The 17960-nt window shown below is 45.1% G+C and overlaps 12 pseudogenes; all 12 read right to left on the bottom strand.

The window, feature by feature from the left end:
* Positions 1-756: 756 nt before the first annotated feature.
* On the bottom strand, positions 757-875 carry LOC140095551 (5S ribosomal RNA; annotated as a pseudogene).
* Positions 876-1134: 259 nt separating this feature from the next.
* On the bottom strand, positions 1135-1253 carry LOC140094408 (5S ribosomal RNA; annotated as a pseudogene).
* Positions 1254-1700: 447 nt separating this feature from the next.
* LOC140079116 (5S ribosomal RNA) lies at positions 1701-1819 on the bottom strand (annotated as a pseudogene).
* A 3473-nt stretch (positions 1820-5292) lies between these two features.
* Positions 5293-5411, bottom strand: LOC140095550 (5S ribosomal RNA; annotated as a pseudogene).
* A 259-nt stretch (positions 5412-5670) lies between these two features.
* LOC140094407 (5S ribosomal RNA) lies at positions 5671-5789 on the bottom strand (annotated as a pseudogene).
* Positions 5790-6236: 447 nt separating this feature from the next.
* On the bottom strand, positions 6237-6355 carry LOC140079115 (5S ribosomal RNA; annotated as a pseudogene).
* Positions 6356-9069: 2714 nt separating this feature from the next.
* On the bottom strand, positions 9070-9188 carry LOC140087401 (5S ribosomal RNA; annotated as a pseudogene).
* A 70-nt stretch (positions 9189-9258) lies between these two features.
* On the bottom strand, positions 9259-9377 carry LOC140091380 (5S ribosomal RNA; annotated as a pseudogene).
* Positions 9378-9446: 69 nt separating this feature from the next.
* Positions 9447-9565, bottom strand: LOC140092131 (5S ribosomal RNA; annotated as a pseudogene).
* A 70-nt stretch (positions 9566-9635) lies between these two features.
* Positions 9636-9754, bottom strand: LOC140094760 (5S ribosomal RNA; annotated as a pseudogene).
* A 1014-nt stretch (positions 9755-10768) lies between these two features.
* Positions 10769-10887, bottom strand: LOC140079114 (5S ribosomal RNA; annotated as a pseudogene).
* A 635-nt stretch (positions 10888-11522) lies between these two features.
* Positions 11523-11641, bottom strand: LOC140088386 (5S ribosomal RNA; annotated as a pseudogene).
* Positions 11642-17960: the final 6319 nt, after the last annotated feature.

Genomic DNA, 17960 nt, shown 5'->3' with positions numbered 1-17960 from the left:
GGTCACCAGAACTTGGGATTCCAAGCCAGTCTCCCATGCTGGTACTTGCCAAGCCTTAAGCTGCATCGCTGCTGCGATCTGACAAGAGCACGCACATTCAGCTTAGAATGGCCGTTGACAGCAGCTGTTCAATTTGAACCTTCTTTTACTATCTCATAGAGAAACTAACACAATTTTCAGGTTCAAAAAGGTCAACGGAACTTGGGATTCCCAGCCAGTCTCCCATGCTGGTACTTGCCAAGCCTTAAGCTGCATTGCTGCTGCGATCTGGCAAGAGCAGGCACATTCAGCTTCGAATGGCCATTGACAGCAGTTGTTCAATTTGAACCTTTTTCTACTATCTTATATAGAAACTAACACAATTTTAAGGTTCAAAAAGGTCACCAGAACTTGGGATTCCAAGCCAGTCTCCCATGCTGGTACTTGCCAAGACTTAAGCTGCATTGCTGCTGCAATCTGACAAGAGCAGGCACATTCAGCTTAGAATGGCCGTTGACAGCAGCTGTTCAATTTGAACCTTCTTTTGCTATCTCATAGAGAAACTAACACAATTTTCAGGTTCAAAAAGGTCACCAGAACTTGGGATTCCAAGCCAGTCTCCCATGCTGGAACTTGCCAAGCCTTAAGCTGCATCGCTGCTGCGATCTGACAAGAGCACGCACATTCAGCTTAGAATGGCCGTTGACAGCAGCTGTTCAATTTGAACCTTCTTTTACTATCTCATAGAGAAACTAACACAATTTTCAGGTTCATAAAGGTCAACAGAACTTGGGATTCCCAGCCAGTCTCCCATGCTGGTACTTGCCAAGCCTTAAGCTGCATTGCTGCTTCGATCTGACGAGAGCAGGCACATTCAGCTTAGAATGGCCGTTGACAGCAGTTGTTCAATTTGAACCTTCTTTTGCTATCTCATAGAGAAACTAACACAATTTTCAGGTTCAAAAAGGTCAACGGAACTTGGGATTCCCAGCCAGTCTCCCATGCTGGTACTTGCCAAGCCTTAAGCTGCATCGCTGCTGCGATCTGACAAGAGCACGCACATTCAGCTTAGATTGGCTGTTGACAGCAGCTGTTCAATTTGAACCTTCTTTTACTATCTCATAGAGAAACTAACACAATTTTCAGGTTCAAAAAGGTCAACAGAACTTGGGATTCCCAGCCAGTCTCCCATGCTGGTACTTGCCAAGCCTTAAGCTGCATTGCTGCTGCGATCTGACAAGAGCAGGCACATTCAGCTTAGAATGGCCATTGACAGCAGTTGTTCAATTTGAACCTTCTTCTACTATCTCATATATAAACTAACACAATTTTCAGGTTCAAAAAGGTCACCAGAACTTGGGATTCCAAGCCAGTCTCCCATGCTGGTACTTGCCAAGCCTTAAGCTGCATTGCTGCTGCAATCTGACAAGAGCAGGCACATTCAGCTTAGAATGGCCGTTGACAGCAGCTGTTCAATTTGAACCTTCTTTTGCTATCTCATAGAGAAACTAACACAATTTTCAGGTTCAAAAAGGTCACCAGAACTTGGGATTCCAAGCCAGTCTCCCATGCTGGTACTTGCCAAGCCTTAAGCTGCATCGCTGCTGCGATCTGACAAGAGCACGCACATTCAGCTTAGAATGGCCGTTGACAGCAGCTGTTCAATTTGAACCTTCTTTTACTATCTCATAGAGAAACTAACACATTTTCAGGTTCAAAAAGGTCAACAGAACTTGGGATTCCCAGCCAGTCTCCCATGCTGGTACTTGCCAAGCCTTAAGCTGCATTGCTGCTGCGATCTGACGAGAGCAGGCACATTCAGCTTAGAATGGCCGTTGACAGCAGCTGTTCAATTTGAACCTTCTTTTACTATCTCATAGAGAAACTAACACAATTTTCAGGTTCAAAAAGGTCAACGGAACTTGGGATTCCCAGCCAGTCTCCCATGCTGGTACTTGCCAAGCCTTAAGCTGCATTGCTGCTGCGATCTGGCAAGAGCAGGCACATTTAGCTTAGAATGGCCATTGACAGCAGTTGTTCAATTTGAACCTTCTTCTACTATCTTATATAGAAACTAACACAATTTTAAGGTTCAAAAAGGTCACCAGAACTTGGGATTCCAAGCCAGTCTCCCATGCTGGTACTTGCCAAGCCTTAAGCTGCATTGCTGCTGCAATCTGACAAGAGCAGGCACATTCAGCTTAGAATGGCCGTTGACAGCAGCTGTTCAATTTGAACCTTCTTTTGCTATCTCATAGAGAAACTAACACAATTTTCAGGTACAAAAAGGTCACCAGAACTTGGGATTCCAAGCCAGTCTCCCATGCTGGTACTTGCCAAGCCTTAAGCTGCATCGCTGCTGCGATCTCACAAGAGCACGCACATTCAGCTTAGAATGGCCGTTGACAGCAGCTGTTCAATTTGAACCTTCTTTTACTATCTCATAGAGAAACTAACACAATTTTCAGGTTCAAAAAGGGCAACGGAACTTGGGATTCCCAGCCAGTCTCCCATGCTGGTACTTGCCAAGCCTTAAGCTGCATTGCTGCTGCGATCTGACGAGAGCTGGCACATTCAGCTTAGAATGGCCATTGACAGCAACTGTTCAATTTGAACCTTCTTTTGCTATCTCATAGAGAAACTAACACAATTTTCAGGTTCAAAAAGGTCACCAGAACTTGGGATTCCAAGCCAGTCTCCCATGCTGGTACTTGCCAAGCCTTAAGCTGCATCGCTGTTGCGATCTGACAAGCGCACGCATATTCAGCTTAGAATGGCCGTTGACAGCAGCTGTTCAATTTGAACCTTCTTTTACTATCTCATAGAGAAACTAACACATTTTCAGGTTCAAAAAGGTCAACAGAACTTGGGAATCCCAGCCAGTCTCCCATGCTGGTACTTGCCAAGCCTTAAGCTGCATTGCTGCTGCGATCTGACGAGAGCTGGCACATTCAGCTTAGAATGGCCGTTGACAGCAGCTGTTCAATTTGAACCTTCTTTTACTATCTCATAGAGAAACTAACACAATTTTCAGGTTCAAAAAAGTCACCAGAACTTGGGATTCCCAGCCAGTCTCCCATGCTGGTACTTGCCAAGCCTTAAGCTGCATCGCTGCTGTGATCTGACAAGAGCATGCACATTCAGCTTAGAATGGCCGTTGACAGCAGCTGTTCAATTTGAACCTTCTTTTACTATCTCATAGAGAAACTAACACAATTTTCAGGTTCAAAAAGGGCAACGGAACTTGGGATTCCCAGCCAGTCTCCCATGCTGGTACTTGCCAAGCCTTAAGCTGCATTGCTGCTGCGATCTGGCGAGAGCAGGCACATTCAGCTTAGAATGGCCGTTGACAGCAGTTGTTCAATTTGAACCTTCTTCTACTATCTTATATAGAAACTAACACAATTTTCAGGTTCAAAAAGGTCACCAGAACTTGGGATTCCAAGCCAGTCTCCCATGCTGGTACTTGCCAAGACTTAAGCTGCATTGCTGCTGCAATCTGACAAGAGCAGGCACATTCAGCTTAGAATGGCCGTTGACAGCAGCTGTTCAATTTGAACCTTCTTTTGCTATCTCATAGAGAAACTAACACAATTTTCAGGTTCATAAAGGTCACCAGAACTTGGGATTCCAAGCCAGTCTCCCATGCTGGTACTTGCCAAGCCTTAAGCTGCATCGCTGCTGCGATCTGACAAGAGCACGCACATTCAGCTTAGAATGGCCGTTGACAGCAGCTGTTCAATTTGAAAGTTCTTTTACTATCTCATAGAGAAACTAACACAATTTTCAGGTTCAAAAAAGGGCAACAGAACTTGGGATTCCCAGCCAGTCTCCCATGCTGGTACTTGCCAAGCCTTAAGCTGCATTGCTGCTGCGATCTGGCAAGAGCAGGCACATTCAGCTTAGAATGGCCATTGACAGCAGTTGTTCAATTTGAACCTTCTTCTACTATCTCATATAGAAACTAACACAATTTTCAGGTTCAAAAAGGTCACCAGAACTTGGGATTCCAAGCCAGTCTCCCATGCTGGTACTTGCCAAGCCTTAAGCTGCATCGCTGCTGCGATCTGACAAGAGCACGCACATTCAGCTTAGAATGGCCGTTGACAGCAGCTGTTCAATTTGAAAGTTCTTTTACTATCTCATAGAGAAACTAACACAATTTTCAGGTTCAAAAAAGGGCAACAGAACTTGGGATTCCCAGCCAGTCTCCCATGCTGGTACTTGCCAAGCCTTAAGCTGCATTGCTGCTGCGATCTGGCAAGAGCAGGCACATTCAGCTTAGAATGGCCATTGACAGCAGTTGTTCAATTTGAACCTTCTTCTACTATCTTATATAGAAAATAACACAATTTTCAGGTTCAAAAAGGTCACCAGAACTTGGGATTCCAAGCCAGTCTCCCATGCTGGTACTTGCCAAGCCTTAAGCTGCATTGCTGCTGCAATCTGACAAGAGCAGGCACATTCAGCTTAGAATGGCCGTTGACAGCAGCTGTTCAATTTGAACCTTCTTTTGCTATCTCATAGAGAAACTAACACAATTTTCAGGTTCAAAAAGGTCACCAGAACTTGGGATTCCAAGCCAGTCTCCCATGCTGGTACTTGCCAAGCCTTAAGCTGCATCGCTGCTGCGATCTGACAAGAGCACGCACATTCAGCTTAGAATGGCCGTTGACAGCAGCTGTTCAATTTGAACCTTCTTTTACTATCTCATAGAGAAACTAACACAATTTTCAGGTTCAAAAAGGTCAACGGAACTTGGGATTCCCAGCCAGTCTCCCATGCTGGTACTTGCCAAGCCTTAAGCTGCATTGCTGCTGCGATCTGGCAAGAGCAGGCACATTCAGCTTCGAATGGCCATTGACAGCAGTTGTTCAATTTGAACCTTCTTCTACTATCTTATATAGAAACTAACACAATTTTAAGGTTCAAAAAGGTCACCAGAACTTGGGATTCCAAGCCAGTCTCCCATGCTGGTACTTGCCAAGACTTAAGCTGCATTGCTGCTGCAATCTGACAAGAGCAGGCACATTCAGCTTAGAATGGCCGTTGACAGCAGCTGTTCAATTTGAACCTTCTTTTGCTATCTCATAGAGAAACTAACACAATTTTCAGGTTCAAAAAGGTCACCAGAACTTGGGATTCCAAGCCAGTCTCCCATGCTGGAACTTGCCAAGCCTTAAGCTGCATCGCTGCTGCGATCTGACAAGAGCACGCACATTCAGCTTAGAATGGCCGTTGACAGCAGCTGTTCAATTTGAACCTTCTTTTACTATCTCATAGAGAAACTAACACAATTTTCAGGTTCATAAAGGTCAACAGAACTTGGGATTCCCAGCCAGTCTCCCATGCTGGTACTTGCCAAGCCTTAAGCTGCATTGCTGCTTCGATCTGACGAGAGCAGGCACATTCAGCTTAGAATGGCCGTTGACAGCAGTTGTTCAATTTGAACCTTCTTTTGCTATCTCATAGAGAAACTAACACAATTTTCAGGTTCAAAAAGGTCAACGGAACTTGGGATTCCCAGCCAGTCTCCCATGCTGGTACTTGCCAAGCCTTAAGCTGCATCGCTGCTGCGATCTGACAAGAGCACGCACATTCAGCTTAGAATGGCTGTTGACAGCAGCTGTTCAATTTGAACCTTCTTTTACTATCTCATAGAGAAACTAACACAATTTTCAGGTTCAAAAAGGTCAACAGAACTTGGGATTCCCAGCCAGTCTCCCATGCTGGTACTTGCCAAGCCTTAAGCTGCATTGCTGCTGCGATCTGACAAGAGCAGGCACATTCAGCTTAGAATGGCCATTGACAGCAGTTGTTCAATTTGAACCTTCTTCTACTATCTCATATATAAACTAACACAATTTTCAGGTTCAAAAAGGTCACCAGAACTTGGGATTCCAAGCCAGTCTCCCATGCTGGTACTTGCCAAGCCTTAAGCTGCATTGCTGCTGCAATCTGACAAGAGCAGGCACATTCAGCTTAGAATGGCCGTTGACAGCAGCTGTTCAATTTGAACCTTCTTTTGCTATCTCATAGAGAAACTAACACAATTTTCAGGTTCAAAAAGGTCACCAGAACTTGGGATTCCAAGCCAGTCTCCCATGCTGGTACTTGCCAAGCCTTAAGCTGCATCGCTGCTGCGATCTGACAAGAGCACGCACATTCAGCTTAGAATGGCCGTTGACAGCAGCTGTTCAATTTGAACCTTCTTTTACTATCTCATAGAGAAACTAACACATTTTCAGGTTCAAAAAGGTCAACAGAACTTGGGATTCCCAGCCAGTCTCCCATGCTGGTACTTGCCAAGCCTTAAGCTGCATTGCTGCTGCGATCTGACGAGAGCAGGCACATTCAGCTTAGAATGGCCGTTGACAGCAGCTGTTCAATTTGAACCTTCTTTTACTATCTCATAGAGAAACTAACACAATTTTCAGGTTCAAAAAGGTCAACGGAACTTGGGATTCCCAGCCAGTCTCCCATGCTGGTACTTGCCAAGCCTTAAGCTGCATTGCTGCTGCGATCTGGCAAGAGCAGGCACATTTAGCTTAGAATGGCCATTGACAGCAGTTGTTCAATTTGAACCTTCTTCTACTATCTTATATAGAAACTAACACAATTTTAAGGTTCAAAAAGGTCACCAGAACTTGGGATTCCAAGCCAGTCTCCCATGCTGGTACTTGCCAAGCCTTAAGCTGCATTGCTGCTGCAATCTGACAAGAGCAGGCACATTCAGCTTAGAATGGCCGTTGACAGCAGCTGTTCAATTTGAACCTTCTTTTGCTATCTCATAGAGAAACTAACACAATTTTCAGGTACAAAAAGGTCACCAGAACTTGGGATTCCAAGCCAGTCTCCCATGCTGGTACTTGCCAAGCCTTAAGCTGCATCGCTGCTGCGATCTCACAAGAGCACGCACATTCAGCTTAGAATGGCCGTTGACAGCAGCTGTTCAATTTGAACCTTCTTTTACTATCTCATAGAGAAACTAACACAATTTTCAGGTTCAAAAAGGGCAACGGAACTTGGGATTCCCAGCCAGTCTCCCATGCTGGTACTTGCCAAGCCTTAAGCTGCATTGCTGCTGCGATCTGACGAGAGCTGGCACATTCAGCTTAGAATGGCCATTGACAGCAACTGTTCAATTTGAACCTTCTTTTGCTATCTCATAGAGAAACTAACACAATTTTCAGGTTCAAAAAGGTCACCAGAACTTGGGATTCCAAGCCAGTCTCCCATGCTGGTACTTGCCAAGCCTTAAGCTGCATCGCTGTTGCGATCTGACAAGCGCACGCATATTCAGCTTAGAATGGCCGTTGACAGCAGCTGTTCAATTTGAACCTTCTTTTACTATCTCATAGAGAAACTAACACATTTTCAGGTTCAAAAAGGTCAACAGAACTTGGGAATCCCAGCCAGTCTCCCATGCTGGTACTTGCCAAGCCTTAAGCTGCATTGCTGCTGCGATCTGACGAGAGCTGGCACATTCAGCTTAGAATGGCCGTTGACAGCAGCTGTTCAATTTGAACCTTCTTTTACTATCTCATAGAGAAACTAACACAATTTTCAGGTTCAAAAAAGTCACCAGAACTTGGGATTCCCAGCCAGTCTCCCATGCTGGTACTTGCCAAGCCTTAAGCTGCATCGCTGCTGTGATCTGACAAGAGCATGCACATTCAGCTTAGAATGGCCGTTGACAGCAGCTGTTCAATTTGAACCTTCTTTTACTATCTCATAGAGAAACTAACACAATTTTCAGGTTCAAAAAGGGCAACGGAACTTGGGATTCCCAGCCAGTCTCCCATGCTGGTACTTGCCAAGCCTTAAGCTGCATTGCTGCTGCGATCTGGCGAGAGCAGGCACATTCAGCTTAGAATGGCCGTTGACAGCAGTTGTTCAATTTGAACCTTCTTCTACTATCTTATATAGAAACTAACACAATTTTCAGGTTCAAAAAGGTCACCAGAACTTGGGATTCCAAGCCAGTCTCCCATGCTGGTACTTGCCAAGACTTAAGCTGCATTGCTGCTGCAATCTGACAAGAGCAGGCACATTCAGCTTAGAATGGCCGTTGACAGCAGCTGTTCAATTTGAACCTTCTTTTGCTATCTCATAGAGAAACTAACACAATTTTCAGGTTCATAAAGGTCTCCAGAACTTGGGATTCCAAGCCAGTCTCCCATGCTGGTACTTGCCAAGCCTTAAGCTGCATCGCTGCTGCGATCTGACAAGAGCACGCACATTCAGCTTAGAATGGCCGTTGACAGCAGCTGTTCAATTTGAAAGTTCTTTTACTATCTCATAGAGAAACTAACACAATTTTCAGGTTTAAAAAGGGCAACGGAACTTGGGATTCCCAGCCAGTCTCCCATGCTGTTACTTGCCAAGCATTAAGCTGCATTGCTGCTGCGATCTGGCGAGAGCAGGCACATTCAGCTTAGAATGGCCATTGACAGCAGTTGGTCAATTTGAACCTTCTTCTACTATCTTATATAGAAACTAACACAATTTTCAGGTTCAAAAAGGTCACCAGAACTTGGGATTCCAAGCCAGTCTCCCATGCTGGTACTTGCCAAGCCTTAAGCTGCATTGCTGCTGCAATCTGACAAGAGCAGGCACATTCAGCTTAGAATGGCCGTTGACAGCAGCTGTTCAATTTGAACCTTCTTTTGCTATCTCATAGAGAAACTAACACAATTTTCAGGTTCAAAAAGGTCACCAGAACTTGGGATTCCAAGCCAGTCTCCCATGCTGGTACTTGCCAAGCCTTAAGCTGCATTGCTGCTGCAATCTGACAAGAGCAGGCACATTCAGCTTAGAATGGCCGTTGACAGCAGCTGTTCAATTTGAACCTTCTTTTGCTATCTCATAGAGAAACTAACACAATTTTCAGGTTCAAAAAGGTCATCAGAACTTGGGATTCCAAGCCAGTCTCCCATGCTGGTACTTGCCAAGCCTTAAGCTGCATCGCTGCTGCGATCTGACAAGAGCACGCACATTCAGCTTAGAATGGCCGTTGACAGCAGCTGTTCAATTTGAACCTTCTTTTACTATCTCATAGAGAAACTAACACATTTTCAGGTTCAAAAAGGTCAACAGAACTTGGGATTCCAAGCCAGTCTCCCATGCTGGTACTTGCCAAGCCTTAAGCTGCATTGCTGCTGCGATCTGACGAGAGCAGGCACATTCAGCTTAGAATGGCCGTTGACAGCAGCTGTTCAATTTGAACCTTCTTTTACTATCTCATAGAGAAACTAACACAATTTTCAGGTTCAAAAAGGTCAACGGAACTTGGGATTCCCAGCCAGTCTCCCATGCTGGTACTTGCCAAGCCTTAAGCTGCATTGCTGCTGCGATCTGACGAGAGCAGGCACATTCAGCTTAGAATGGCCGTTGACAGCAGCTGTTCAATTTGAACCTTCTTTTACTATCTCATAGAGAAACGAACACATTTTCAGGTTCAAAAAGGTCAACGGAACTTGGAATTCCCAGCCAGTCTCCCATGCTGGTACTTGCCAAGCCTTAAGCTGCATTGCTGCTGCAATCTGACGAGAGCAGGCACATTCAGCTTAGAATTGCCGTTGACAGCAGCTGTTTAATTTGAACCTTCTTTTACTATCTCATAGAGAAACTAACACAATTTTCAGGTTCAAAAAGGTCAACGGAACTTGGAATTCCCAGCCAGTCTCCCATGCTGGTACTTGCCAAGCCTGAAGTTGCATTGCTGCTGCGATCTGACGAGAGCAGGCAAATTCAGCTTAGAATGGCCGTTGACAGCAGCTGTTCAATTTGAACCTTCTTTTACTATCTCATAGAGAAACTAACACAATTTTCAGGTTCAAAAAGGTCAACAGAACTTGGGATTCCCAGCCAGTCTCCCATGCTGGTACTTGCCAAGCCTTAAGCTACATCGCTGCTGCGATCTGAAAAGAGCACACACATTCAGCTTAGAATGGCCGTTGACAGCAGTTGTTCAATTTGAACCTTCTTCTACTATCTCATAGAGAAACTAACACAATTTTCAGGTTCAAAAAGGTCACCAGAACTTGGGATTCCAAGCCAGTCTCCCATGCTGGTACTTGCCAAGCCTTAAGCTGCATCGCTGCTGCGATCTGACAAGAGCACGCACATTCAGCTTAGAATGGCCGTTGACAGCAGCTGTTCAATTTGAAAGTTCTTTTACTATCTCATAGAGAAACTAACACAATTTTCAGGTTTAAAAAGGGCAACGGAACTTGGGATTCCCAGCCAGTCTCCCATGCTGTTACTTGCCAAGCATTAAGCTGCATTGCTGCTGCGATCTGGCGAGAGCAGGCACATTCAGCTTAGAATGGCCATTGACAGCAGTTGTTCAATTTGAACCTTCTTCTACTATCTTATATAGAAACTAACACAATTTTCAGGTTCAAAAAGGTCACCAGAACTTGGGATTCCAAGCCAGTCTCCCATGCTGGTACTTGCCAAGCCTTAAGCTGCATTGCTGCTGCAATCTGACAAGAGCAGGCACATTCAGCTTAGAATGGCCGTTGACAGCAGCTGTTCAATTTGAACCTTCTTTTGCTATCTCATAGAGAAACTAACACAATTTTCAGGTTCAAAAAGGTCACCAGAACTTGGGATTCCAAGCCAGTCTCCCATGCTGGTACTTGCCAAGCCTTAAGCTGCATCGCTGCTGCGATCTGACAAGAGCACACACATTCAGCTTAGAATGGCCGTTGACAGCAGCTGTTCAATTTGAACCTTCTTTTACTATCTCATAGAGAAACTAACACATTTTCAGGTTCAAAAAGGTCAACAGAACTTGGGATTCCCAGCCAGTCTCCCATGCTGGTACTTGCCAAGCCTTAAGCTGCATTGCTGCTGCGATCTGACGAGAGCAGGCACATTCAGCTTAGAATGGCCGTTGACAGCAGCTGTTCAATTTGAACCTTCTTTTACTATCTCATAGAGAAACTAACACAATTTTCAGGTTCAAAAAGGTTAACGGAATTTGGGATTCCCAGCCAGTCTCCCATGCTGGTACTTGCCAAGCCTTAAGCTGCATTGCTGCTGCGATCTGACGAGAGCACGCACATTCAGCTTAGAATGGCCGTTGACAGCAGCTGTTCAATTTGAACCTTCTTTTACTATCTCATAGAGAAACTCACACATTTTCAGGTTCAAAAAGGTCAACGGAACTTGGAATTCCCAGCCAGTCTCCCATGCTGGTACTTGCCAAGCCTTAAGTTGCATTGCTGCTGCGATCTGACGAGAGCAGGCAAATTCAGCTTAGAATGGCCGTTGACAGCAGCTGTTCAATTTGAACCTTCTTTTGCTATCTCATAGAGAAAATAACACAATTTTCAGGTTCAAAAAGGTCACCAGAACTTGGGATTCCAAGCCAGTCTCCCATGCTGGTACTTGCCAAGCCTTAAGCTGCATCGCTGCTGCGATCTGACAAGAGCACGCACATTCAGCTTAGAATGGCCGTTGACAGCAGCTGTTCAATTTGAACCTTCTTTTACTATCTCATAGAGAAACTAACACATTTTCAGGTTCAAAAAGGTCAACAGAACTTGGGATTCCCAGCCAGTCTCCCATGCTGATACTTGCCAAGCCTTAAGCTGCATTGCTGCTGCGATCTGACGAGAGCAGGCACATTCAGCTTAGAATGGCCGTTGACAGCAGCTGTTCAATTTCAACCTTCTTTTACTATCTCATAGAGAAACTAACACAATTTTCAGGTTCAAAAAAGTCACCAGAACTTGGGATTCCCAGCCAGTTTCCAATGCTGGTACTTGCCAAGCCTTAAGCTGCATCGCTGCTGCGATCTGACAAGAGCACGCACATTCAGCTTAGAATGGCCGTTGACAGCAGCTGTTCAATTTGAACCTTCTTTTACTATCTCATAGAGAAACTAACACAATTTTCAGGTTCAAAAAGGTCAACGGAACTTGGGATTCCCAGCCAGTCTCCCATGCTGGTACTTGCCAAGCCTTAAGCTGCATTGCTGCTGCGATCTGACAAGAGCAGGCACATTCAGCTTAGAATGGCCATTGACAGCAGCATTTCAAATTGAACTTTCTTTTACTATCTCATAGAGAAACCAAAACAATTTTCAAGTTCAAAAACGTCAACAGAACTTGGGATTCCCAGCCAGTCTCCCATGCTGGAACTTGCCAAGCCTTAAGCTGCATCGCTGCTGCGATCTGACAAGAGCACGCACATTCAGCTTAGAATGGCCGTTGACAGCAGCTGTTCAATTTGAACCTTCTTTTACTATCTCATAGAGAAACTAACACAATTTTCAGGTTCAAAAAGGGCAACGGAACTTAAGATTCCCAGCCAGTCTCCCATGCTGGTACTTGCCAAGCCTTAAGCTGCATTGCTGCTGCGATCTGGCGAGAGCAGGCACATTCAGCTTAGAATGGCCATTGACAGCAGTTGTTCAATTTGAACCTTCTTCTACTATCTTATATAGAAACTAACACAATTTTCAGGTTCAAAAAGGTCACCAGAACTTGGGATTCCAAGCCAGTCTCCCATGCTGGTACTTGCCAAGCCTTAAGCTGCATTGCTGCTGCAATCTGACAAGAGCAGGCACATTCAGCTTAGAATGGCCGTTGACAGCAGCTGTTCAATTTGAACCTTCTTTTGCTATCTCATAGAGAAACTAACACAATTTTCAGGTTCAAAAAGGTAACCAGAACTTGGGATTCCAAGCCAGTCTCCCATGCTGGTACTTGCCAAGCCTTAAGCTGCATCGCTGCTGCGATCTGACAAGAGCACGCACATTCAGCTTAGAATGGCCGTTGACAGCAGCTGTTCAATTTGAACCTTCTTTTACTATCTCATAGAGAAACTAACACATTTTCAGGTTCAAAATGGTCAACAGAACTTGGGATTCCCAGCCAGTCTCCCATGCTGGTACTTGCCAAGCCTTAAGCTGCATTGCTGCTGCGATCTGACGAGAGCAGGCACATTCAGCTTAGAATGGCCGTTGACAGCAGCTGTTCAATTTGAACCTTCTTTTACTATCTCATAGAGAAACTAACACAATTTTCAGGTTCAAAAAGGTTAACGGAACTTGGGATTCCCAGCCAGTCTCCCATGCTGGTACTTGACAAGCCTTAAGCTGCATTGCTGCTGCGATCTGACGAGAGCAGGCACATTCAGCTTAGAATGGCCATTGACAGCAGTTGTTCAATTTGAACCTTCTTCTACTATCTCATATAGAAACTAACACAATTTTCAGGTTCAAAAAGGTCACCAGAACTTGGGATTCCAAGCCAGTCTCCCATGCTGGTACTTGCCAAGCCTTAAGCTGCATCGCTGCTGCGATCTGACAAGAGCACGCACATTCAGCTTAGAATGGCCGTTGACAGCAGCTGATCAATTTGAACCTTCTTTTACTATCTCATAGAGAAACTAACACAATTTTCAGGTTCAAAAAGGTCAACAGAACTTGGGATTCCCAGCCAGTCTCCCATGCTGGTACTTGCCAAGCCTTAAGCTGCATCGCTGCTGCGATCTGACAAGAGCACACACATTCAGCTTAGAATGGCCGTTGACAGCAGTTGTTCAATTTGAACCTTCTTCTACTATCTCATAGAGAAACTAACACAGTTTTCAGGTTCAAAAAAGTCACCAGAACTTGGGATTCCCAGCCAGTCTCCCATGCTGGTACTTGCCAAGCCTTAAGCTGCATCGCTGCTGCGATCTGACAAGAGCACGCACATTCAGCTTAGAATGCCCGTTGACAGCAGCTGTTCAATTTGAACCTTCTTTTACTATCTCATAGAGAAACTAACACAATTTTCAGGTTCAAAAAGGTCATCGGAACTTGGGATTCCCAGCCAGTCTCCCATGCTGGTACTTGCCAAGTCTTAAGCTGCATTGCTGCTGCGATCTGACAAGAGCAGGCACATTCAGCTTAGAATGGCCGTTGACAGCAGCATTTCAAATTGAACCTTCTTTTACTATCTCATAGAGAAACTAAAACAATTTTCAAGTTCAAAAAGGTAAACAGAACTTGGGATTCCCAGCCAGTCTCCCATGCTGGAACTTGCCAAGCCTTAAGCTGCATCGCTGCTGCGATCTGACAAGAGCACGCACATTCAGCTTAGAATGGCCGTTGACAGCAGCTGTTCAATTTGAACCTTCTTTTACTATCTCATAGAGAAACTAACACAATTTTCAGGTTCATAAAGGTCAACAGAACTTGGGATTCCCAGCCAGTCTCCCATGCTGGTACTTGCCAAGCCTTAAGCTGCATTGCTGCTTCGATCTGACGAGAGCAGGCACATTCAGCTTAGAATGGCCGTTGACAGCAGCTGTTCAATTTGAACCTTCTTTTGCTATCTCATAGAGAAACTAACACAATTTTCAGGTTCAAAAAGGTCAACGGAACTTGGGATTCCCAGCCAGTCTCCCATGCTGGTACTTGCCAAGCCTTAAGCTGCATTGCTGCTGCGATCTGACGAGAGCAGGCACATTCAGCTTAGAATGGCCATTGACAGCAGTTGTTCAATTTGAACCTTCTTCTACTATCTCATATAGAAACTAACACAATTTTCAGGTTCAAAAAGGTCACCAGAACTTGGGATTCCAAGCCAGTCTCCCATGCTGGTACTTGCCAAGCCTTAAGCTGCATTGCTGCTGCGATCTGACAAGAGCACGCACATTCAGCTTAGAATGGCCGTTGACAGCAGCTGTTCAATTTGAAAGTTCTTTTACTATCTCATAGAGAAACTAACACAATTTTCAGGTTCAAAAAGGGCAACGGAACTTGGGATTCCCAGCCAGTCTCCCATGCTGGTACTTGCCAAGCCTTAAGCTGCATTGCTGCTGCGATCTGGCTAGAGCAGGCTCATTCAGCTTAGAATGGCCATTGGCAGCAGCTGTTCAATTTGAACCTTCTTTTGCTATCTCATAGAGAAACTAACACAATTTTCAGGTTCAAAAAGGTCACCAGAACTTGGGATTCCAAGCCAGTCTCCCATGCTGGTACTTGCCAAGCCTTAAGCTGCATCGCTGCTGCGATCTGACAAGAGCACGCACATTCAGCTTAGAATGGCCGTTGACAGCAGCTGTTCAATTTGAACCTTCTTTTACTATCTCATAGAGAAACAAACACATTTTCAGGTTCAAAAAGGTCACCAGAACTTGGGATTCCAAGCCAGTCTCCCATGCTGGTACTTGCCAAGCCTTAAGCTGCATCGCTGCTGCGATCTGACAAGAGCAGGCACATTCAGCTTAGAATGGCCATTGACAGCAGTTGTTCAATTTGAACCTTCTTCTACTATCTCATATAGAAACTAACACAATTTTCAGGTTCAAAAAGGTCACCAGAACTTGGGATTCCAAGCCAGTCTCCCATGCTGGTACTTGCCAAGCCTTAAGCTGCATCGCTGCTGCGATCTGACAAGAGCACGCACATTCAGCTTAGAATGGCCGTTGACAGCAGCTGTTCAATTTGAACCTTCTTTTACTATCTCATAGAGAAACTAACACAATTTTCAGGTTCAAAAAGGGCAACGGAACTTGGGATTCCCAGCCAGTCTCCCATGCTGGTACTTGCCAAGCCTTAAGCTGCATTGCTGCTGCGATCTGGCGAGAGCAGGCACATTCAGCTTAGAATGGCCATTGACAGCAGTTGTTCAATTTGAACCTTCTTCTACTATCTTATATAGAAACTAACACAATTTTCAGGTTCAAAAAGGTCACCAGAACTTGGGATTCCCAGCCAGTCTCCCATGCTGGTACTTGCCAAGCCTTAAGCTGCATTGCTGCTGCGATCTGGCGAGAGCAGGCACATTCAGCTTAGAATGGCCATTGACAGCAGTTGTTCAATTTGAACCTTCTTCTACTATCTCATAGAGAAACTAACACAATTTTCAGGTTCAAAAAGGTCACCAGAACTTGGGATTCCCAGCCAGTCTCCCATGCTGGTACTTGCCAAGCCTTAAGCTGCATCGCTGCTGCGATCTGAGAAGTGCACGCACATTCAGCTTAGAATTGCCGTTGACAGCAGCTTTTCAATTTGAACCTTCTTTTACTATCTCATACAGAAACTAACACAATTTTCAGGTTCAAAAAGGTCAACGGAACTTGGGATTCCCAGCCAGTCTCCCATGCTGGTACTTGCCAAGCCTTAAGCTGCATCGCTGCTGCGATCTGACAAGAGCACGCACATTCAGCTTAGAATGGCCGTTGACAGCAGCTGTTCAATTTGAACCTTCTTTTACTATCTCATAGAGAAACTAACACATTTTCAGGTTCAAAAAGGTCAACAGAACTTGGGATTCCCAGCCAGTCTCCCATGCTGGTACTTGCCAAGCCTTAAGCTGCATTGCTGCTGCGATCTGACGAGAGCAGGCACATTCAGCTTAGAATGGCCGTTGACAGCAGCTGTTCAATTTGAACCTTCTTTTACTATCTCATAGAGAAACTAACACAATTTTCAGGTTCAAAAAAGTCACCAGAACTTGGGATTCCCAGCCAGTCTCCCATGCTGGTACTTGCCAAGCCTTAAGCTGCATCGCTGCTGCGATCTGACAAGAGCACGCACATTCAGCTTAGAATGGCCGTTGACAGCAGCATTTCAAATTGAACCTTTTTTTACTATGTCATAGAGAAACCAAAACAATTTTCAAGTTCAAAAACGTCAACAGAACTTGGGATTCCCAGCCAGTCTCCCATGCTGGAACTTGCCAAGCCTTAAGCTGCATCGCTGCTGCGATCTGACAAGAGCACGCACATTCAGCTTAGAATGGCCGTTGACAGCAGCTGTTCAATTTGAACCTTCTTTTGCTATCTCATAGAGAAACTAACACAATTTTCAGGTTCAAAAAGGTCACCAGAACTTGGGATTCCAAGCCAGTCTCCCATGCTGGTACTTGCCAAGCCTTAAGCTGCATCGCTGCTGCGATCTGACAAGAACACGCACATTCAGCTTAGAATGGCCGTTGACAGCAGCTGTTCAATTTGAACCTTCTTTTACTATCTCATAGAGAAACTAACACATTTTCAGGTTCAAAAAGGTCAACAGAACTTGGGATTCCCAGCCAGTCTCCCATGCTGGTACTTGCCAAGCCTTAAGCTGCATTGCTGCTGCGATCTGACGAGAGCAGGCACATTCAGCTTAGAATGGCCATTGACAGCAGCTGTTCAATTTGAACCTTCTTTTACTATCTCATAGAGAAACTAACACAATTTTCAGGTTCAAAAAGGTCAACGGAACTTGGGATTCCCAGCCAGTCTCCCATGCTGGTACTTGCCAAGCCTTAAGCTGCATCGCTGCTGCGATCTGACAAGAGCACGCACATTCAGCTTAGAATGGCCGTTGACAGCAGCTGTTCAATTTGAACCTTCTTTTACTATCTCATAGAGAAACTAACACATTTTCAGGTTCAAAAAGGTCAACAGAACTTGGGATTCCCAGCCAGTCTCCCATGCTGGTACTTGCCAAGCCTTAAGCTGCATTGCTGCTGCGATCTGACGAGAGCAGGCACATTCAGCTTAGAATGGCCGTTGACAGCAGCTGTCCAATTTGAACCTTCTTTTACTATCTCATAGAGAAACTAACACAATTTTCAGGTTCAAAAAGGTCAACGGAACTTGGGATTCCCAGCCAGTCTCCCATGCTGGTACTTGCCAAGCCTTAAGCTGCATTGCTGCTGCGATCTGACGAGAGCAGGCACATTCAGCTTAGAATGGCCGTTGACAGCAGCTGTTCAATTTGAACCTTCTTTTACTATCTCATAGAGAAACTAACACAATTTTCAGGTTCAAAAAGGTTAACGGAACTTGGGATTCCCAGCCAGTCTCCCATGCTGGTACTTGACAAGCCTTAAGCTGCATTGCTGCTGCGATCTGACGAGAGCAGGCACATTCAGCTTAGAATGGCCATTGACAGCAGTTGTTCAATTTGAACCTTCTTCTACTATCTCATATAGAAACTAACACAATTTTCAGGTTCAAAAAGGTCACCAGAACTTGGG

The sequence above is a fragment of the Engystomops pustulosus genome, chromosome 9 (genome assembly GCF_040894005.1).
Source record: "Engystomops pustulosus chromosome 9, aEngPut4.maternal, whole genome shotgun sequence".
Classification (NCBI taxonomy): domain Eukaryota; kingdom Metazoa; phylum Chordata; class Amphibia; order Anura; family Leptodactylidae; genus Engystomops; species Engystomops pustulosus.
The sequence above is the reverse complement of the archived record's forward strand: the minus strand, read 5'-3'. Positions and strand labels throughout refer to the sequence as shown.